A 22,456-nucleotide genomic window follows, 5' to 3' on the forward strand; every position below is an offset into this window, starting at 1 on the left:
GTGGAACATAAACAATTCTAGATTCTCTGGTAAATAAATCTCCAGAGGAGGGATAACACCAGTTTTCAGATTTACAACCCAGAGATGCCTCTAAGGTTCTGGCTCTCAGCCCTCATTCAGTCAAATCAGGCCTGGTTAGGTAGTTCTCACCATAATTCTCTAGCTAGTCATAAATTTCTTTTGTTGAAGAAGGCCTCGCTAAACAAAAATGCAAACACAGGCCCCCACTGTTTTTCACCATAAAAGTTTGCTAATGCCCATCAGAGATCTAGTTACAAGCATCAAAATTAATTGATAAGTCAAGGAGGAGAAACCAAGAAAGTCCAGACAGCCAAGTCTGAGAACCAGGCAATGAAAAGGACTCTGAAGAGCAGTTGGGGTTACTCCATAGAAAGTATCTGATGGGAATGAAGGTGAAGGTCAGACACCAGAGCCACACAGCTTCTACCAGCTTTGAGCTACCAACAGCAACACTGAATGCCACAAAGGACCCTCTACTACTTCCACTCCCACCACAATGGCTTATTGATATCACTGGCTCCAGTAGTTTTGTTTTGTTTTGTGTGTATGTATTTTTTTGTTTGTTTTGTTTTGTTTTGTGTGCTGAGAATTAAACTTATAGCCTCATGCTTGCTAGGCAAGTATTATACCCCTGTGCTAAATCTCCTTGCTTCCAGTTCACATTCGAGATCTTCAGCACTTGATTGCTTGAGCCTAGGGCATAAGTTTGTGCTCCAGCTGCAAGGGAAGCCAGCAAAGTGAATCTGTCTTTTTTTTTTCTTTTTTTAGTTTCTATGGTGGGAAGTGGGCATCAGCTATAGCAAAACCTCAGACAATGAAGAGCTCCAAGAAAAACAAAGTTCAAATGGGACTCAGCCAAAAATATAGCAAATTTCATAATTGTGCTACTCCATCCTCATCTGTCTTTATCTACATACATCCTAAAGCACAAGCTCAAAATTATAGCATCACCTTTCAGTTGTTCACCACTATATCCTACGAGTCTCACAAGCTCTATTGATTTCCCTATACCCCTTAAATATTTCACTTCTCTGTCCTTTTATCTCTGACCCATTATCATAGGTGCATGTGACTTTGTCATTTTGTGCCAAAGTCTCAACCTGTCAAATGTGAGATGTACCAACTTTGTGTCTTCCAAATATTGCAGAATTAATTTAGAGAACCATGGAGATTAAGCGTAGGAAAGGTTTGCTGAGAGTAAGCTCCTGAGAAGCAGGAGAGGTCCTGAAAGGGGTTCCCACATAGGCTATTTATCCAAGAATGTTGTATACAATAAAATTACAACATGGGTACAAATATGGGTCAAACTACAATCAACAAATATGATCACAAGCATAGTTGCTTAAATAATATTGATTCAATAGGGAAGCAAGGCAAATAATCAGGGTATATGGCTAGCACCATTACCTGTTGTTTATCTATAATTTCTAATATAGGGGCTGGAAAGATGGCTCAGTGGTCTAAAGCACCTACTTGGAACAAGCTTGGCAAAGCACAGGGACTGCGGTTCAATCCCCCAGCACCACATGCCAGCCAGCCACGCCCCCTGGTGGGCTGAGCTGGCCACACACACACACACACACAATAAATGTTAAAATAAAAAAAAGATAAAAAAATTTTCTAATATAGAAAAAAACAGAGACACTTTCAGAAAAGGGCAAGAAGGAATGTAGGATGGATCCAGATATTCTGGTCACCCACTGGTGTCTAACTGGACCTACTAGACTGGGTTGGGCGAATTACAGTATAATCTCAAGCCATTGTTTATCTCAAAGGAAGCTTACAGGCCTGGCTACTGCATTTCCACCTTGAGACCTGGCATTCTTCAGATGTGCCTCCAGCCAGTTTTGATGTGTTTTTGTCATCTGCATTGACTCCCATATGAGCCCATCCTTGTCTGACTCTTTACTAATTTCTAATTTATCTGTCTATAATGATTTCCTCGAGGAATAGTTGCCCTAGTATTCTAGCTGTTTCCCCTGAGCCAGGCCTCATGCCTGCAACTAATCAGTCTTCCACATTATGATCCCATGGAAGTCTTTCTAATATTGGGTCATATTGTTCCCAATTTAAAGTCCATCCGTGGTTATTTTCATCAGATTAAGAATAAAGTTTAAAAAGAGAGAATAAAGTTCAGATTACTGGAATGATATAAAGCTGTTTGATCCATCTCTTTTTCAGCTTCACTGTGTTCCAATGTTCTGCTACATAGCCCTTATTCCAATTGTGCAAAATGCTTGTTCTCTAATTACACACTGCTCAATCATATATCACATCTCTGCATGTGCATAATCTCTCTGTGGAAAGTGCTTCCCACCTTACTTACCTTTCACTCCTAGAGTTTCTTCCAGATCTTTATCCCTAGGTGAATTAGAGGCTATCCTCTGTGATTTCATAGCTAGGTCTACATTACAACTTAATTACCATGTGTAGATTATTTTTCTGTTTGTGTCCCTCACTGGATGATGTCTATAAGATAGACTGTTGATATCTCTACATCTTATTACATTGTATATTCAATAACTATTTGCTGGTGGAATGAATAGCATTATTAGAGACAGAAAATGTGAAATAACTCTATTGGACAGTTGAAATAGATATCTAGGCAGAATATATGAATTGTACACAGATACACAATCAATTATGGCAAAACTAAAACTACATTTGGAGCGAAGATTCTAGGGATTGAACCCAAAGCACTCTACCACTGTGCTATACCCTTCACTCTTTTATTTTGAGATAGTGTCTCACTAAATGGCTAAATCTGGCATGGAACTCAAAATTCTCATGCCTCAGCCTCCCAAATTAATAAGAAAATGTAGTCATTTGAAAATAGCTGGGATTACAGGCATGGGCCAAACAGTCCAGCTTTTATTTACTTGGGTTTTTTGTTTGTTTCTTTGTTTCTTTGTTTGCTTGATCTGGATGAGATTGAGGTCACGTAATTCAGACTGCTCTGGAACTAGTCATCCTCATACCCCAGCCACCTAAGTGCTAGGATTACAGGCACATGCCAGCACACCTGACTCTAAAATTATATTTAATACCTTATGCTATTCTTCTTTCCTTTAATATAACACCTCTTCTATAGCCACATTTTACCACTTAGGTAAAATCTCACCACATATTTATGAAAGTTTGTTCTTACCAAAGGAAAGATTGTTCCCTTCTACCTTCCACATATACTTTTAAGTAAAAAATATTCCAATATATTGTCCCACTAACAGCTCTTACTTGTAGGGATTCAATGCCTAAAAAAAGTTACCTTCAAAGTTACAACTTTTTCTGTCATAAGATGTTTAAAAATCACCATCTTCTAACTGTCAGCTGATCCATTCAGTGCCATTTCAGACGATGATACTTATATGAGGGCAAAAACCTGGGTTTTAAAGAAGCAAAAACTGCTTTAATATGCTGCCTTATAACTAAAGTCAATTGGCTTTGTGCCACCCTATTGTTAATCAATTCAGATTAGAGGGGCAGCAAACATGCCCAGTGGAAAAGCACTTACCTAGCAGCCAATAAGAATTGACTTAGAACCTAACAACCCCCCCAAAATCTGATTTGATTGTTTACGTTTCTGCCAGTGCATAGATGCTGTAATTATAGTCATCGTTGGCTCAATAAAAGTGACACAGTCAACTGCCTGAAAGGCAGCTATGAGCACAGGCACAGCCTAAAATAAAGTTACTAGGTTCTGTATGAGAGGCTGTAATTATAGGACCCCAGGGGAAGTATTTTCAAATGACTACATTTTCTTATAGTTTTCCAAACATATACAAAAATATAAGGAAAATACATATACAAGGACCCTCAAAGTACTTATAATCCAGCTTCAGTGATTATCCATTTATGGCCAAACTTCTTTGCCTAAAATGAAAATTTATTTTATTTATTTATTTATTTATTTATTTTTGGTGGAACTGGGGATTGAACTCAGGCCCTTGTGCTTGCCAGGGAAGCACTTATTCCACTGAGCCATCTCCCTGCCACCAAAAAATGAAAATTTTAAACCAAACTATGGTTCCAGATACTTGGGAGGCTGAAGCAAAAGGATCACTTCAGCAGCTGAGCCCTGAACTCGAGAATGAACTTGCAAATGGCATGACCAATATAGTGAGAGGTCACCTAAAAGAAAACTGATTGACTCCATTACCCCACTCATATGTGATATCTATTCCTGAAGATAAAGAGGACACTTTGTGAATATCTAGATTCTGATCTACTTATCACTCTCAACAACTTTACTCAAAAATATTCCTTAACTGGATGCAGTAGGGCATGCCTATAATTCCAGAGTTTCTGAGCCTAGTAGTCTGAGGCCAGTCTGGGCAATGTAGCATTCTTCCAGAGGTACTTCATAACCTAAAACAGTGCTCTTGTCCAGTGTGCAGCAGAACAGAATTTTGAGACCAGTAGCATGAACTAGGCTAGAGTGCAAGATGAAAGGAGTGTGGACAAATCAACTTAGTGAGGCCCGGTCTCATAATAACTCAGTGTAAAGGCGCTGAGCTCAACTTCTAGTGCTGTCAATCGAAAGAAGAAACACTACACACAGGCTCTTTCAGCGTATGGGTGGTGATTCAGGACCACGGACAGCGACCTGCGCTCCCTTACTCCCCTACCATCTGCACTGTGGCTAGCATGCACACAGGGAAAGATTACAAAGTGGCTGGAAAATATCAGAGTATATCAGAGAGGCTGGAAGGAAGGCACAGGCAAGGTGCAGAGGCCAATCTGGTATTGACAGAGCTCAGGCAGAGGCATGATAAAGGCCACAAAATCCAAAGACAGATGTGCAGAGGTCACACCCAGGGAGAGGAAAAGGTAAATCAAGGCATCCAATCTGTGGGTCAGCAACAGCACTTTCAAGTGCAGGAGCAGGCAAGCAGGTCCATATATAGTGCCACTAGAGTCACCCTCCTGCCCTTAGAGCTGAATTCAATGTAAATTGATCAAATCTGCAACCTCTTAATACACGCCAGTACCAATGAGACTGGTGATTCGAAACCATAATCCTGGTGTGGACAGGTAAGAGCTGCAAAATCTGCAGCGCTCACAGGCATGAACAATGTCACACAAATGCCTGATACCTCCAAAACCCTCAAGATATTGACACTCAGAAGCAGGTATCTTAATTCACTACCAATTCTTTTTAGGAACCCAGAGGAGATAAAGAAACAGGAAGGATCACTACAAGTCCAATCGGTGTAGTGAGACCCTGTAGATCCTGTACTAAATACAATGAAGAAAGAGTATGGTAGTTAAGGAAAGGAAAATTGATGAGCTATGCCATGATTATTTCTGCCCTCATTTATTTCACTTTAATTTGTTTAATCTCTCAAGACTAAAAAAATACATAAACTTTCTCAGGAAGAAAATCACAAGCAAATATGTATATATAACTACAGAAAGGTCGAAAACATCTGTCTTGGTTTTATCAACACAGTTGGGAGAAATGGACAAGAAAGTAGTTTATAGAGAAAAAGAAAATTTCTATTCAACAATAAAATCACAGGGGCTGGCAAGATGGCTCAGTGGTCTAAAGCACCTACTTAGAACAAGCTTGACAAAGCACAGGGACTGTGGTTCGATCCCACAGCACCACATGCCAGCCAGCCCCGCCCCCTGGTGGGCTGAGCTGGCCACACACACACACACACACACACACACACACATGCACACACAAAATAAATAAACAAATAAATAAATGTTAAAAAAAAAAGAATAAAATCACAGCCTGCCATGCTGGCCCCAACTTTAGGTGTGCTGAGACAGCAATTGAGACTAATGATGGCACGTGCTGATAATCCCAATGCTTGGGAGGCTGAAAAACAGGAAGGATCACTACAAGTCCAATCGGTGTAGTGAGACCCTGTAGATCCTGTACTAAATACATGAAAAAATGAATAAAGTCATCTCTTACATAAGGCAAAAAGGTAACCTTCACATTCACCCATTAAATGTCTTAAATGAAGGACCATCTCTTTCTTTATTTTTGCAATCATATTTTATGGGTACATTTTAGGTGTATATGCTGTAGGCAGCTAAGCAAGATAGAAATATTGTAGGCAATCAGACAGGGCCAGGCCCTCAAGGACAATATGGAAGACAAGGTGACTTTGCAACTTTGAAAGAGGCAGACACTCCTGGTTGTGGGCCAGACCTGGAGACAAAAGAGTAAGGAAACACAGCCACATACTTCTCTAAGGATGTATATCAATCACCTTAAAAGATCCCCAAAAAAGTCATTAACCCAACCCCAATAGGAAAAGACCCTTTTCCATACTAATGCCCACTTGCTACTAGACTTGTTTCCCCATTTCATTCAGACTTACTCAACTTTACTTGAGCAATGGTGCTTGTAATCTCATTGGTTGACCATAGTATTGCCCCATCTCATGCTTACCTAAGTGAGTTCCCATGGTTTTCACCTTAGACCCGACTCATCACATGGTTTTGCTCTATAAAATCCCTGAAAAAGGCAATTTCCTGGGTAACCCACTAGAGTCCCCCCTCTGTCCCCTTCGTGGACAAAAGCTTTGTTTCATAATAAATATTCTACCCTCAATCTCCATTTTATTCTTGAAATTCATTCTTTGGTTTTAGAGAACACGAACTCATCTAAGTACCTTTCAGGTCAGGAATTTCATTTTTCCCCTGTATCGTAATGGCCACATTCATGATAGGAAATTCACATCTGTATATGATATAATTTGTTTCTTTTCTTGTTCCCCTTCTCCTATCTACTCTCTCTTCAACCCCTGCTTCCCTTCTTGTTTATAAAAGCTTTGTTTCCAGTTTTTAATTATTTTCTAATTTTTTTACTTTTCTCTTCTTTCCTTTCCCCCTCCTCTTTCCTTTATTCCACTCCCCATTTGAATATTTTCTTCCTATTTCAGGATACCTATTATGCATTTTAGTCCTAATTACACTTTCTGTTTCTCATACCAGAGAAGCAATGCAGTATTTACATATGTGTGTCTGACTTATTTCACTTAAGAGTACAGAAGGACCATCTCCTTAGAAGAAACAAAATAAGACTGTAGTAAGAGTCTTAACATCAGAGGCTCTGTTCTCAGAGATCGACAATTCTGCCAACCTCGTAAGAAGACACTATAGATAGAAGTTCAAGTTTGACAAATACGCAAGTGAAACTGGTGAAGATCACATTCTTACTTTATTTTGCATAATTATCATGAATGTGGATGTCATTGGGGTAAGCACACGTCTACACTGACCTCTGTGCTAGATTTATTATGGATGTCACTAACAACATCGTGTCCTCAAACTTCTTCAGTACTTTTTCCAAATTTGTGCTTTGCTATCAGATGCATTTCTAGTTAAGAGACGCATCTTCTGTCTCTAGTAAGAGCCATCCCCACAAGCCATGCTGGGCCCTGACCCTGGGGCGTGCTGAGACAGCGATTGAGACTGGACTGGGGGCCCACGCTTGTAGTCCCAGCACTTTGGGAGGCTGAAAACAGGAGAAACACAGCGAGTGCTATCTGTGCAGTGAGACCCTGTAGAGCCTGTACTAAGTATCAAAAAAGAAAACGAATGAAAAACTATCTCTTGTAAGAGAGACACAGAAAAATATATTCCTCTTAAAACTGATATAGGGAGAAAATGATCTCAGTGGATGACCTCCAAATGATATAGGGGAAAAATGATCTCCTGACCCGCAGATACCTGGGACCAGTTTGTGTTCCCTAAAACCAAAGAATGAATTTTAGGAACAAAGGGAGGTTATGAAGCAGAATATATTTATTGTGGGAAAGAAAGCTCCTGTCTGAGAGAGGGACAGGGGATGGGGGTGGTGAGTGGGGGGTCCCTGGGAAGCTGTCTCTTCCAGCAAGCTTTGTAGTGCAAAACCATGTGGGTCTAAGGTGGAGAACATGGGAACTTGCTTAGGTGGGCATGAGGTGAGACAAAACTATGACCAACCAGTGAGATTTCAAGCATCATTGCTCCGGTAAAATTGATAAAGTCCAGGACCAAATGGGGAAGCGAGTCACGTAGCAAGAGGGCACGAATACAGAGCAGGACTTTGTCCAGTAGCCAGCCGGTAGTAGTTGGATTAGTGACTCTTCCTGGCTTCCTCCAGGTGATCATCAATCCTGGATGCTTATCTTTAGGGAGGTAAGCATTTGTTTGATCTTTGGTCTTTAGGTCTGGCCCACAGCAGGGGCATCTGTTCCTCTTACAGTTGTAAGGTATCTTGTCTTCTTTATTATCTCCTTAAGGGCCTGGCCCTGACTGCCTATAATATTTTTATCTAACTCAGCTGCCTGCAACAAAACCTCATTCAAGTTTTGCCTAATGTATAGGAATAGCAAAGGTCAAACTTTGGCAGTAGTAGTTTTTCATCAGCAAATGTTGTGGTTAAGGGCTTACAGTCACTAAAAAAAATGGCAAGTTTTATTTTTCTGGCAAGGGGGAGATAGTAAAAATTTTAGGCTTTATAGGCTATGTAACCTTCTCTGTCACACGTTCTCCTTTCTTCTACCTTTGTGCGTGTGTGTGTGTGTGTGTGTGTGTGTGTGTGTGTGTTGTTGGGGAGCAAATCCTGAGCTTTGCATGTGCTAGACAAATGCTTTACCACTGAGCTACAGCACTAGTCCTCTCTTTAATTTTTACAATTTAAAAATGTAAAAAAATTTTTTTAGTTTGTGGTCTCTCTGAAAATAGAAAGTGGGCCAGATTTGACCCACAGGATGTAGTTGAACAAATCTGACTCTGAAAATAATTACGATGAAAATATGAATAGGTTGGCTTAATGAGGGCACATCACTGGAACCAGAAAAATACAAACTTTTCTAAAGAAGACATGATATGCTTGTCCTTGAATGAAGGGTATAGCCCGATCATCTATCTTTTGGGTTTCCTTTCACAGATACTTTCGTGTCTTGAGAAAGCATATGCGCTGTGCATTCCATATACACAGTGATGTTTGTAAAAAGGAACTGATGAGAAATACTGCTGATGAACTCAAATGGAGTACAGTATTCTTTATTCCTCTTGACTGCTTTTCTCATGTCAATGCTACTTAAGTAATAATATGGTATAGTTCAATGATGGAAAACCCATGGCACACATGCCACAGAGGGTTGTCTGCATCTTTGAAATATTTAAAAGGTTCACTATCACTGGTGTAGTTGATAAGAAATGGGTAAACCTCCCCCTAAGGTACTAAATGGAATCAGTTATATAACAGAGAACTCTCCAGTGTTGATTTATAAAATAGTGCTCATGTTTGGAGTGAAGACAGCTCTATATTTTCCAACTACTAGCAAGGCACTGAATACAGTACTCATTTCCATCTAATGAATTGGCCACTTCTTTTAGGGGAAGCTTTTCATATACATATATATATATATATATATATATATATATATATATATATATATTAATTGAATGTATTATCAAGCAGGTAGCACTGCATGCTGTAAATGAATCCCATATGTACGAATTACCTTGCAGGACACAGAAGCTATAGAGATTATGGTAATGGCTCAGGTGGGTGAGCAAAAAGGTCAGTGAGAGATAAGCGGATTGACTTATCTAATATTAGAATCGAGCCCTATAAAACCCCTGTCTGAACTAAGTCACTCAATTGGTTCTGCAGCTTCCAGAAATTTCAAGTGTGCTTTAAAACTTCAGAGTTTTGCTAGTCTTCTCACTCTGGAGAATGACAAGAAATGGTAAAACACACTCTCATGCAAAGATGCATTCCTAGGGGCATAGGATTTGTCAAAAGATTTTCTGCAAACTAGGCATTGTGGTACGTACCTGCAATCCCAGTGGCCTGGGAGGCTGAGTCAGGAGGACTGCAATTTGAGCCTAACCCCCAACAAACTAGTGAGGCCTTGTCTAAAAAGAAAAATACAAAGGACTGGAAATGTACCTCTATTTTTAAAAACCCTGAGTTGAATCCCAATATTGGATAAAACAGACTCCACGTACTGTAAGGCCTTCATGACTTTATGATGCCAATTAGAATTTTAGAAAGGCTCTGAACATGAAAATCCTTAGTAACTACATAGACTACATTCATAAGAAAATGCTAGTGTGACATAAATATGTTCTTCTGTAACATTTATCAACAGATGGAACTAGATAATCTAAAGTCATAAACTAAGCAGCCTGGACAGGGAGTTTGCTTTTCCAAGAGTCAAGGAATATAGAGCCTTAGTTCATTCCTACCTGAGGACAAATTAAGACATTTAACAGCTCAGTATCTCAGTTTTCTCCTTTTATCAAATAGATTTCACACACTAGTACCTACAACTCAGTTAACTCTAAATTTATCTAAAAGAACAAAAAGGAAGTCAAGCATGGTTTTACACACCAGTAATCTTATACTCTGGATGGGGGAGGGGGCTGAGTCAGAAAAATCACAAGTTTGAGCCCAGCTTGGGCAATTTAGGAATTTAGTAAAGTTCTGTTTCAAACTTTAATTTTTTTTAAAAAAAGGACTGGAGGTGTGTCTCAATGTGAAAGCTCTGAGTTAAAACCTCAATAACAAAAAACAGACAAAAGAACATAGAAGAGGTTTGGTTTGGTTTCATTTGATTTGGTTCAATTTGTAGTTAAGATTTTGCTAAATTGCTAAGTTGCCCAGACTGGGCTCAAACTTGCAATTCTTTGCCTCAACCTCCCAGAGCACAGGAATTACAGGCTTGCACCACAATATCTAGCTAGGGGAGAGTTATTTAAGTTGCATTCTCCTTGCCTTTCAAATTGCTCCACCTCAACTTTCACCTGAGGCCCACAAAAATAAAAAAGCCAAATTCAATGATAGAACAAGAAAGAACACGGACTACACACATTTGTACATTAGCATAAAGTAGTATAATGAAATTTAAAATTTGTAGCTAATTAATTTTACATTTTACCATTGACCAAGTAAAACAGAAAGGTAAAATATTAGGCAGTAAAAGTTAAATATTTTTAAGCTAAAATATCTGACCATTTTATGGTCCCACTACTTCCTCCAAAACTGTTCTGCCTTTGAGAGGAAGAGAGGGTAAGTCTTTTTGTCATAGTTTTGAAAATATTCAACTCCATGATTTCATGGGAAAGTAGAACAAGTAATGTAAAAATGATTATTTTTATCTTGTTTTCTGTTGTTATAATAACTGTAGCTCAATCATGTATAAAGAAAAGAGGTTTATTCAGTGCATACTTTTGAGGGGTGAAAGTGCAAGATGGGACAGCTTCCTGAGTTCAGCCTCTGGTGAGGGTCCCTGGGCTGCATCCCAGCATAGTAGATGGCATCATGGCGGGAGCGCGTGTGAGAGGGATAGAGCAGTCACACTGTAAGGCAGGAAGCAAGAGATTTATGGCAGCTTTCCACTTTTCATGACAATGCACTCTTGGAGGAACTCATGTAGGTCCTGTGAGAGCTACAGTAATCCTTACTGAGGGGCAGCATCCTGAGACCTAGCTGCTTCGCACTGTCCTCTGCCTATTAATGGTTCTACCACTTCCTGACCCTGCCACACTGGGAATCAAGCTTCCACTACATGAGTCTTTGAGGGAGATGCTCATATCATATCATTGGTTTTGCTTTTTTTAATGCCTCCCTTCTCTCCTTATCTACCTAGTTAAGTCATTTCTGTGGTGTAGGTGCCATCATGGGTGGGCAAGAGGTCTTCTCATTATGTGTAGTATTCATCAGCTGTTCAACACTGGGCAAAATACCCAACATGTACAACTTAAGAGAGGAGATGCACGCTTTACCTTATAGTTCAGAAGATTTATCTCACGCCTGGCTGGTCCCAAGAGAGAAACATCATAGTGAGAGGGCATCCCAGTGATGGGGAGGCTAAAAGCAATGAACAGAGGGAAGCTGTTCACTCATCTTGTGGCAGCCCAGAAGCAGAAAGAGAAGGCAGGAGCTATGGTGGGAGATACACCCTCTAAAGACATGTCCTCCACGACATACCTCCTCCATGCAGGCCCCACCTGCTAACAGCACATTTAGCTATGGACTCATCAATGGCCAGTCTACTGATGTATAGCACTCCATACTCCAATCACTTTCCAATAATCCTTAGGCAGGCATTATATCTAAACTGTAACATTTTCCCCTTAGTCCACAAAAGGCTCCTATCAATCTCATTACATGAAATGTACTTAGTCTATCTTTAAGAGCCATGAAAGTGTTAATAGATTCAGCAGTGTTGAAAATTTCAAGTATTGGGCCAGCAAGATAGCTCAGCAGACTATGTGCCTGCTTAGGCAAGCACAGGGACTGAGGTTTGATCCCTAGCACCACATGCCACACTGCCCCCCCCAAGGCTTGCTGAGCCAGTCATCAAGACCTAGTGTGGTGGTGTAGGCCTGCAATCCTAGCAATAGGGAAGCTAAAAGCAGGAGGATCACTATAAGTCTGAGCTGTATAGTGAGACCCTGTACCAAATACAAAAAAATAAAGGAAAAGAAGAAATTCAAGCATCTTTTAAGACTCAAGGCAAACTGCACCCTACGAAAATCAAGAAGAAAGTTAAGTGCTTCCAACATAGAATGGCACAAGGTAAATATTTCCACTTCAAAAGGTAGGAACAGAGAATAGAAAAGAACTGGATCAAAAAAAAAAAAAAAATCAGCAGGACAAACATTAAATCTTGCAGAGCCACATCTCTCATCCAGGACAGCCTGTGGGCAGATGTGAACTTCAAAGGGCCTTGGTAGCCCTGTGGTCTCCTAGTTGCAGCCCACTGCACCTTTCTCTTTGGAAGGCTCTGTTTATTGCCTGCAGCTTTTCTTAGCAGATGATCTATGTTCCTGGCATCTCCAACTTTCTGTAGTCTCCACTGTACCTTTGCATTCACTCTCAAAGTCCCACACCTGACCCTCTAGAGGACACATTTCTTGGGCTCTGGCCCTTCCTTTGAATTCTGGTGAAAACCTCCAAGATCCCATGATTTTTGCATTCAACATACCTGTAAGACCACATGAATGATGCCAAGGTTTTCTGCAGTGTAAGCCATAGCCTGGCCACCTTGGACCATAGTTGCATAGACCTCTGAGTGCTTGAATGGCTGAACTCAGAGAAACACTTTCCCAGGTGCTTCTGAATAACCAGGCACCTTGAGACTTTATTTTAAAAGCAAAGTCTTTCAAAGGAATTTACCCTTTTATATTCTTGATCTTGTAGATGGGTGGGGTCTGGCCATTTCCTGAGATGAACTCCAGACATCTTGCCTATTTTTTTCTAATTCAATGTGTTTGGCTTCTTTTTTAATGTTAATCTTTGCAGCAGTCAAGTTCTCCTTGACCCAGGCTTACACAAGCTACCTTTCTGGCCAAGCTGCAAAATTTTCACACCTTTTGCTCTTTTATTCCTCCTGTAGATCTTCAGTAAAGCAACCAGCAGTGCCCAAGGCTTGCTTGAGTGTTGGGCTGCTTTGAAATTTCCTTTGCCACATTGACTAGTTCATCATTTTTAAATTCAGCCTCATACAAAGTCTAAGGACATGGAGAAATGTAGGCAGACTCTTTACCAGAATGAAGTATGCATGGACTCTAGTCCAGTTTCTAGTAAAGTTCTTGCTCCTAACTAAAGCCCTGTAAACCTGCTTTCCTATCAGCATAATGGTCTTCTGAGCTCTGACTAGTAGGTCCAGCAAGCACTGCCCATAACATTCTAGGGGTTTTCTACCCTACATCTCCAAACTTTTCCAAATCCTTCCCACAAACTAGTTCCAAAGGCTTTTGAGCCACATGGTTAGGTGCTACCATAGCAGCAATCCCACTTCTCTGCACCAATTTTCCGTATTCATAGGCTTGCCTGTCACTGGAGACAGAACCCAGAACCCACAGTTTAAAGGAGGAAAGGTTTATTTTTTACTTATGGTTCAAAGGATTTAGCCCAAGGTCATTTAGCCCCACAGTGGAAACATAATGGTAGAAGGATATGGTGGTAGTGAGCTGCTCATTTTATGGCAGCTAAGAAGCAGAGAGAAGAGGAGAGTCAGGAAGGAAGAGATACCCTCTAAAGACACATGGGTCCTGGTGTAGCAAGGAACTGGCCTCTCACTTCCTTGATCCTTAGTTATTGTGTCCTTAGTGAAAGAATTCAGCCAAGAAACATAACCCATAGAGAAGTATAAATAGAATTGATTGTAAAGTAGGTAGAGAGTTATGACTTCAAATAAGAAGCAAGCAGTTCCATGCAGTCATCTGTACTGAATGCAACATTAAACACCTTTTTATGTACATAAAAAATAACTCCTAGGGCCAGGAACTAAAGTAATTATGAGGCAATCAATTTTTGTTTTTGCAAATTACTTTGAAACTGCGATGATCTTCTTGTCCTTCTCAGATGGGTCAGTGATCCTCAGGGGTTTTAATCATGTGAGAAACTGGGAGTAGTGGAACTTAAAAAAAGGTAAGTTCTGGGGCTGTGAGATGGCTCAGTGGTCTAAAGCACCTACTTGAAACAAGCTTGGCAAACACAGGGACCGCGGTTCAATCCCCCAGCACCACATGCCAGCCAGCCCCGCCCCCTGGTGGGCTGAGCTGGCCACACACACACACACACACACACACACACACACACACATAAATAAATAAAATTTTAAAAATTTAAAAAAAAAAGAAAGGTAAGTTCTTAATTGACTAGGTACCAGCCCAAGGCTGAAAGATCCTTAAAGAACATTACCTTTTCTGATATCATTGGGCTGTAAGCAATGGCAGCCAGGAATGCAGTATGCCTTGTCTTAGCTACCCAGATGACCAAGTATCAGATGAAATGTGCATAGTGTACATCCTTAAAATGCCATTGCTTTCTGTGGGACCACTTTGGGTCTGTGACCTAACAAATGATTATAAATGTATGTCTTTCTTAACTAGCAACTCATGCTACTTTAGGTCTTTCCTCCCTGTGTCCCCTCCCTCCCTTTGTCTTTTAAGCCTAGTACTGTATAATTAATTACTTGCTTAACACTACTTGCTAACATTACCTTTAGCTATGAACTTATCAATGGATTAATGTGCTAATGATTACAGGATCTCCAAGACCAACTGCCTTCCAGAAGCTCTACCTCTGAACATATCAGATGAAGAGGGGCGCATTTTAGATCTGAGACATAACATGGTTCAGACATCACTGCGATGTGACCTCCCAGGTGCAGACTTATTGCAAGAGCAAGACTCAGCACCATTCCAGGAAAAGCATGTGTTACTGGCATCAGGGGAGGCCCCAGATGTAAAATGCTGACATCACACCAGGATAAGGAGGAGTGAGGAAACAGGGAAAGTGGGCTCACTGTCCTGTAGGAGGGGAAGAAGTGAACAGAGGAGGAGGAGGAGCAATCTTTCTATGTGGAAATAAAGCCATTGTTTCTTCATTGTTTCTTAACATTGTCTGTGTGTTTCCTATTCCAGCCATAGGTCTTCCTCACAGGTGGGACATCATGACTGAAGCAGTATCCTAGCCTTCATGTTACAACTTGGACATGTGAAGCTCTACAGGCTGTTGGCTTCTCTGCTGCATCCCACTTGGAAATGACTACTTCCACATTTGTTTCAATTTCCTTAGGCAACTGAGGAGCATCTCTGTTTGTGCTGTCCAGATACCTTATGTGTTTAGTGAGAATTAGGCCAAAGGACATTTAGCCAAGACTATTTTTACCACCATAGAAGAAAAGGAGGCTACCTTATGCTTGAGTATAGTGGAGCTCTATTGAGTCAAACCCAGCATTTCGACAAATCAGGATGTACTTTTGGTATGCTTTTCTTCCTTTACTTTTCTCCCCCTCCCCCACCTCCCACACCTACATATTGCTCCCAACCATGCTCCTCAGGGAAACAATGGAGAAAATAGTATGTGGTGTGTTTTGGATACTTGTCCTCTTGCTCAGCTCATTAACTTGTCCTGAAACTCTCTAGAGGTAGGTTACTGAACAAAATTCCAGGAACTCTATGTGGCATTCAAGGAGCAGAAGGGACACAGCTTGATGTAAGTAAGAAAAAGCAGCATTCTCCACATGTTTTTTCACAACACCGTATTAATCAGCATCATGCAGCACTTCAGGAAATACAAGGCCACCTAAGCACTTCTACACTTGACAGAAAGATGATTCCTTTAATAGATCCAATGTTCTATAACACACAGCAGCAAAAGCAAGAGCCACCTTTATGCACTTTTCTTCCTAGGCAACAAGTCAACAAATTGCCCAGAGTTGCAAAGCATAAAAGGGCTTCTTATCCTGAACTGAGATATGTCCTTGAAAATCACAGTGAAACTGAAAGTCCTATGATAGTAAGTAGGAGCAGGAATGTTGAAAGAGTGGTCCTATGTTGAAGAATCCTTTTTGTTTGCAAACAATCTGATTTGCAAACCCAAGCATTTGTCAAAATGTTGCTTCTGTTTACAAATTCTGCATCAGGTAGTGATCACAGATGCAGTTGTCTTTCCCATGATAAACAAAGTGTTAGAAACTTACCTAGAGGAAAACTTGTTTCCTTGCTGAAATTCTACTCAAACAAGACTGGATGTGGTGGCGCGCACCTGCAATCCCAGCCCTTGGGAGGCTAAAAATAGGAGGATCACTACGAGTCCAATCTGTGCAGTGAGACCCTATAAACCCTGTACTAAATACCTAAAACTAAATAAATATATAAATAAATAAAGGAAATTCTACCCAAATGGTGCATTCCTTTTGGTAGATACTGCCCTTTGAGAACATATCTATTCTTTTAGTAGGTGAGGAGATGGGAAGGTTGTTGAAGAAGTGGTGAAGAAATGAAGCTGTAGGCTGGTGAGATGGCTCAGTGGTCTAAAGCACCTACTTAGAACAAGCTAAGCTAAGCAAAGCACCGGTACTGCGGTTCAATCCCCCAGCACCACATGCCAGACAGCCCCGCCCCCTGGTGGGTTAAGCTGGCCACACACACACACACAAAATAAATAAATAAACAAATAAAATTTTAAAAAATAAACATTAAAAAAAAAGAAAAGAAATGAAGCTGTAAGGAAATGATGGGAGATATGCCCCAAATGCCCCAAGTCTCACTGAGCCCCTTTCCTCTGGTTGGGAGGCAGAAGGAAATGACTCCTTCGGTCTCTGCTCCGGTCTCCTTCACCCCAGTGAGTTTCTGGTTATGCTAGGGAAAGGGGTGGTATGGTTGGTGAAACTCCAATTGGACATAGGAACAGGATGACACTTGACTGTAACACCAGCACACTGAGAGAGGAGGATCATAAGTTTAAATCCAGCCTGGGCAATTTAACAGCTTAAGAAGACCCTGTCTCAAAATTGTTAAAAGGTAGAAAAAGGAATGTAGCTCAACATGAAGGCCCTGGATTCAGTCCCCAAATTTGATAGGTTCTGACCCTAGTATGAATTGCTGAATTACTGTGGTGGTCATCTAATATGGTTGAGGCCCTTAAAACAACAGCTTATCATCCCAGAACCACATACTCCCTTCTTCTCCAACCCTGCCCAGGGTGCAATATCCTTTCACCTTTCCCACCGCCACAAGGAAGACCCCAGTCAGCTCCTCAAATATTTCTCAATATCCCCCTCAAACTCCATCCCTAACAAAGGTCCACAAAAGCCTCAGCTTTCTTTTTATCAGGCCAGAGGATCTATCTACCTGACCGATCCACCCTCAATCCTCTCCATGTCTTCGGAGTTAATAAAGGCTTCTTTTATCCTTCCTATCTCTTTACTGAACTGCCAAAAAAAACCTAACAAAATCGAATTGCAGTTGTACTGAAAATAGGGGTTAGGGGTATAGCTCAGCAGTTTAGGTGCCTTCCTGGAAAGTACAAGGTCCTGAGTTTGATCCCCAGTACAAAAAAAAAAAAAAAAAAAGACTCCTGAGAGGAACAGGCTTGAGGGCCAGCCAAATAGCTCAGTGGATTAAAGCATTTGCTTAGGCAGACACAGGGGCTGGGAGTTTGATCCCCAGCCTTGCCATGTCGGCCTTGCCCCCAGGGTGCACTGAGAGAGCAATTGAGACTGGGCATGGTGACATGTGCCTATAATCCCAGCACTTGGGAGACTGTAAACAGGAGGATCACTGTGACTCCGATCTACACAATGAGACCCTATACACCCTGTACACCCTGCCCTAAATACAAAAAAAATTATTGAAAATAAATAAATAAATACATAATCTGAATTTATACCTGTCCCTCAGAATGCATGTGTGTGTGTGTGTGTGTGTGTGTGTAATGACCATGACTTGTAGAATGTGCTAATATCTGTGATGTATTCCTACATGATGTATTTTAAGCCAACACTATGATGTCAGTGACGTGGCACCTGCAGATATAAAGTGGCATACTTGATACAGTTTTCCCACAGATAAACTGCATGCAGATAAACTGAACATATATACCAACAAAATGTAATGAAATAATAAAAAATAGATTATATTTCATACATGGGTTTGTTCATGAAAATTAATTTTGTTCAGTTGTCAGCATAGATCAGTTTGCTTTTTAGATTGAGGTATAACTAGCATATAACAAATACCATATATTTAAAATGTACAATATGACAAACGTTGATGCATCTACTCACCTGCTGCAGTGATAAAAATATCAAGACAGTGAATATAAATGTCACCAATAGCTTTCGTATGCTCCTTCATAATTTTTTCTTCCCCTCCACATCCTCACTCTCTCTTCCGACAAACCCTCAGCTTTTTTCTGTCGGTATAGGCTGACCTCAGTCTCTACAAGTATGATTACAGAGATTTTCAATTTCTATTTAATTCTAACAAGATTTTCAGTCTTGCTTGTTTTATTACCTAGGTATTGTCAGATTTATCTGTGTTGTTGTAAATATCAACATTTATTCCTGCACAATATTCCATTATACAGTCTTGAATATAATTGGTTTATCCACCTATTTGCTGCTAGATGGATCAATCTATGTCAAAGAACACTGAGGCTCTTCTCACTTAACATAAATGTGTGTTTTTTCCTAGGGATTTATTGTGGACCTTATCTTTTACTCTACTGGGGAGTGGCTTAAGACTAGATCTCGATACATAGTTCAGGCTGAACTTGCCTTTAATTCATGATGATCTTCCTGCCTCATCCTTCCAAATGCTGAGATTATAGGTACATGCCCAGCTCTTTTCCTTTATATTAAAGGCCACTAATCATTCCTTCTCCAGCATCCAAACAGCAGTTAATCCAGCCTACTGTATTTTTTCTTCACAGACATTGTAGTTCTCATCTATATGAATTTTATTAGTGAAGTCTTTTTACATCATCGGACTTTCTAATTAAATGTTGACACTTACTCCCAAATCTTGTTCTCTTACCAGTGTCACACATCCACACTGGTGGGGGCCTACCGGTTAGCTCAGTTGTTTAAGCACCTGCTCATGCAAACACAGTCAGGTGTAGGATGTTGTGGTTCGATCCCCACCGCCACCTGTCTTAGCAGACCTGCCCTTAAAAAAATCCTTCACATCCACACTGGTGTTGTGGCTCTAGAGGAGTGCAAAGGTCTTTCCTGTCTGCGAACTTTGAACTTGGTCTTTAGGTGTTTGAACTGATGGAATATGAAGTGCACAATATGAGCAGAGGATTGAAGGGGGATTGCATGGCTAAATTTGTGATTCTTCCATCACTATGAAAGGAACATATCCTATTACCTCATTCTACCTTATATCCTGTTACCCTCTGTCATTACCACCCAAGCTCAAAAATGAGATGTATCCCCTGGACCTGTACCCTGGAGCAAAGCCCCTTAGCCAACCAGAGCCTAGTGACCAATCCATAAGTGACCTGAAGACCAATGAGCATTATCATGCAGCAAAATGTAGTCAATACAGAAACCAATATTTTAGCCCTTAAACCAAGTTAAGAAACTACACACCTGTTTGTTTATTTATCTTTCACAAGGACCTGTGGGAAAGTCTTTCCTGTGTTAAAAAGAAAGGCAAAAAATAGCAACCATATCTTGTTTATCTTTACATAGCAAGTAAATGTGACAGGTGAGGGATTTGAGCTCCAATTCCTGCTTCCCACCCTCACACCTTCATTTCCCACTGCGCCCTCAATTTCTTCTAGTCGCTGCCTTAACAATAGCGTGCTGTAAAAATAGCTCATACCTCACAGCCCACCGTTCCCTCAGTGTACGATAGTGCCCAACAAGAACTTATTGAATGGCTCATGACAGTCCAGATTGCTTCTGCTCTGCCATAAATTATTCATAAATACTCTTCAAAGCCTAGTTTAAAGACGACCCCCACCATGAAGTATTTTCTTCATCTCTCCAGTGATCTTTGCTGTTTTTCATAAATAGGACTTTATTTGTCACTGTTAAAAATATGGATTTTTAAACAGACTCTGAGCTGCGGGTTCATTTCCATCAGCCCATATAACATTAGCACCAGTCTCGTGCCTGGTGGCCTTTCCAAAACTACAGCCTTTGCAATGGAGCCCGTGAGTTTTTTTCAACTCAAACTTGAACTTCTTCAGCATGTTTACTTCTCTCCAAAAGATATCATGAAGAGGATAAATACATTGGCGAAAGTTTTCTATGTCCTTCCCAGTGCTGTCTGGAATCAAGTCTTTGGCCACTTTCTTCAAGTCATGGTCACCTGAGTGGGAGTTGCCGGCAGCTAAGTTCCTTGTGTGTGAAGGCAGGTTCTTCATAAACACAGCATGTTGTCCTCATCTGCTGGGCTGATGTCCTGAGGAGTATACATCCAGGTCAGGAGGCTGGATTGTGTTTCACTCCCAGTGCATTCCGAATACACATTTCATCAGGAATTCCTGCTCAAATTGCAGGATTCAGCAGAGGAGTGAACTCTTCAATGAGTGGTTCTGATATCCCAGGCCCATAGAGGCCACCTAAGGACCACAGCTGGCACTGTGTAAACTGAGGCTTGGTCTTGGCTTTGTGTCTCACAGGCCACCCTCCAGGATTTTGCTAACTAAGACCAGCACCTTGTCCTGTGAGAGCACTGGGACCCCAGCTCAGCCATATCCCTACTTATAACCCCACCTCAAACCACTCAGACTCTGGGACGTTCAGCCCTGAGAGAAAACTGGTGCCAAGGTCTGGCTCATTGCATGCTTAGGATTGACCACTGGTAGAAGAGTCCAAGTAGTAGATTTCAGGCTTCCAGGAAGCCAAGGACAGCAGCACAGTGCATTATAACTAGGGTCTGAATCCAGGAGCAGGGCACTGGACCTTCTGTCCCAGGAAGGGAGCAGCCATTCTCCTATAAGCACAGGACAGAGTTTGCCTGCCTAACAGCTCAGGCACCACTTTGTGTTTGATCCCAAACTCAATGGCTCTCAGATCAGGTACTGTGCATGCCCATGACGTGGCCCAGGCCATGAAGACTTTGTTGGAGCCACCTCCAAGCCCCTGGGACAATAGCAGCACACCTGAGTACAGCTGCAGATAGGGAAGTTCCCAGAGCCAAAGGGTGGGGCCACATCCCAGTGGGCCAAGGCGTCAGTGTAAAGTATGCTAGGTGGGAGCAGCATCCCTCGGGGCCAGAGCGGGTTCTATTGTTTGACTCAGTCAGGCCCAGAGCCGAAGCACCTTTCTGAGTTGCCTGCATGTGCAGGGATTCCACCAAATCCAAGGCCAGGGCTGAAGCCAGGCCAGATGGAGATGGGCCTGTCTCCTGTGGTTCCAGCCAGGCCTCTGCCGAGCAGAGGAGCCTAAACTTGCACCATTACCATGGTGGATCCGGGACCTAAGCAGAGGAAATATTTCCATCATTTGTGCCTGCACCTGTTGGGCCCAAGTTCATGGCCAAAGCAAGGGGCTGGACATTAAAGAATGGTTACTTCTGTGTCAGCTTAGGTCCCCACATGAGCCCCTTAGTCCTTATGATGAACTCACACCCAGTAACATCACTGTTTCCCCTTATTCACAACTTACGATCTAAGCTTATAGTTGACATGCAGTGTCAGACAGGAGGTGGGGGCCTGAAGGCAAAGGGCTACAAATCCAAGCCTCCTCCCAGGGCGCTTGCTCTCGGCCCTCTCACTCCCTGGAGGGCTCCTTTTGTGCAGGCAGAACAGCATGGCAGGTATCCCAGAAATATGCCTTTTATGTTCAGACAGCTCCAGCCCCACGCTCTTCCAGAGGGTGCTGATTTCATGGGCTGATGGTCATGCTAACTCATGACTGATGAGGAAATGACTGTGCGCAGAGCCACCTCTGGCTGGCATCTGCCTGGGTCTTCAGTTCTCTAGGCTACCAGATGCCGGTCTAAGCTCCAGCTGCCCTCCTGCTGCCTCACCTTCCTCAGCTGCTGAAGACACTGGGTAATGGCAGGTTTGTTTCCAGGGTAGTCCTGACAACCCTGCTACACTGCCAATAGTCCACCTCATCTCCAAATATTTTGTTTTCCTGACTCTGTTATGACAGTTTGTAAAAGAACAGAGCTGGGTTTCCCCTCAGTAAGTTCAAAGCCAATATATAGTGCC

Source organism: Octodon degus, unplaced genomic scaffold, assembly GCF_000260255.1.
Source record: "Octodon degus isolate 3935 unplaced genomic scaffold, OctDeg1.0 scaffold00090, whole genome shotgun sequence".
In the NCBI taxonomy this organism is placed as follows: domain Eukaryota; kingdom Metazoa; phylum Chordata; class Mammalia; order Rodentia; family Octodontidae; genus Octodon; species Octodon degus.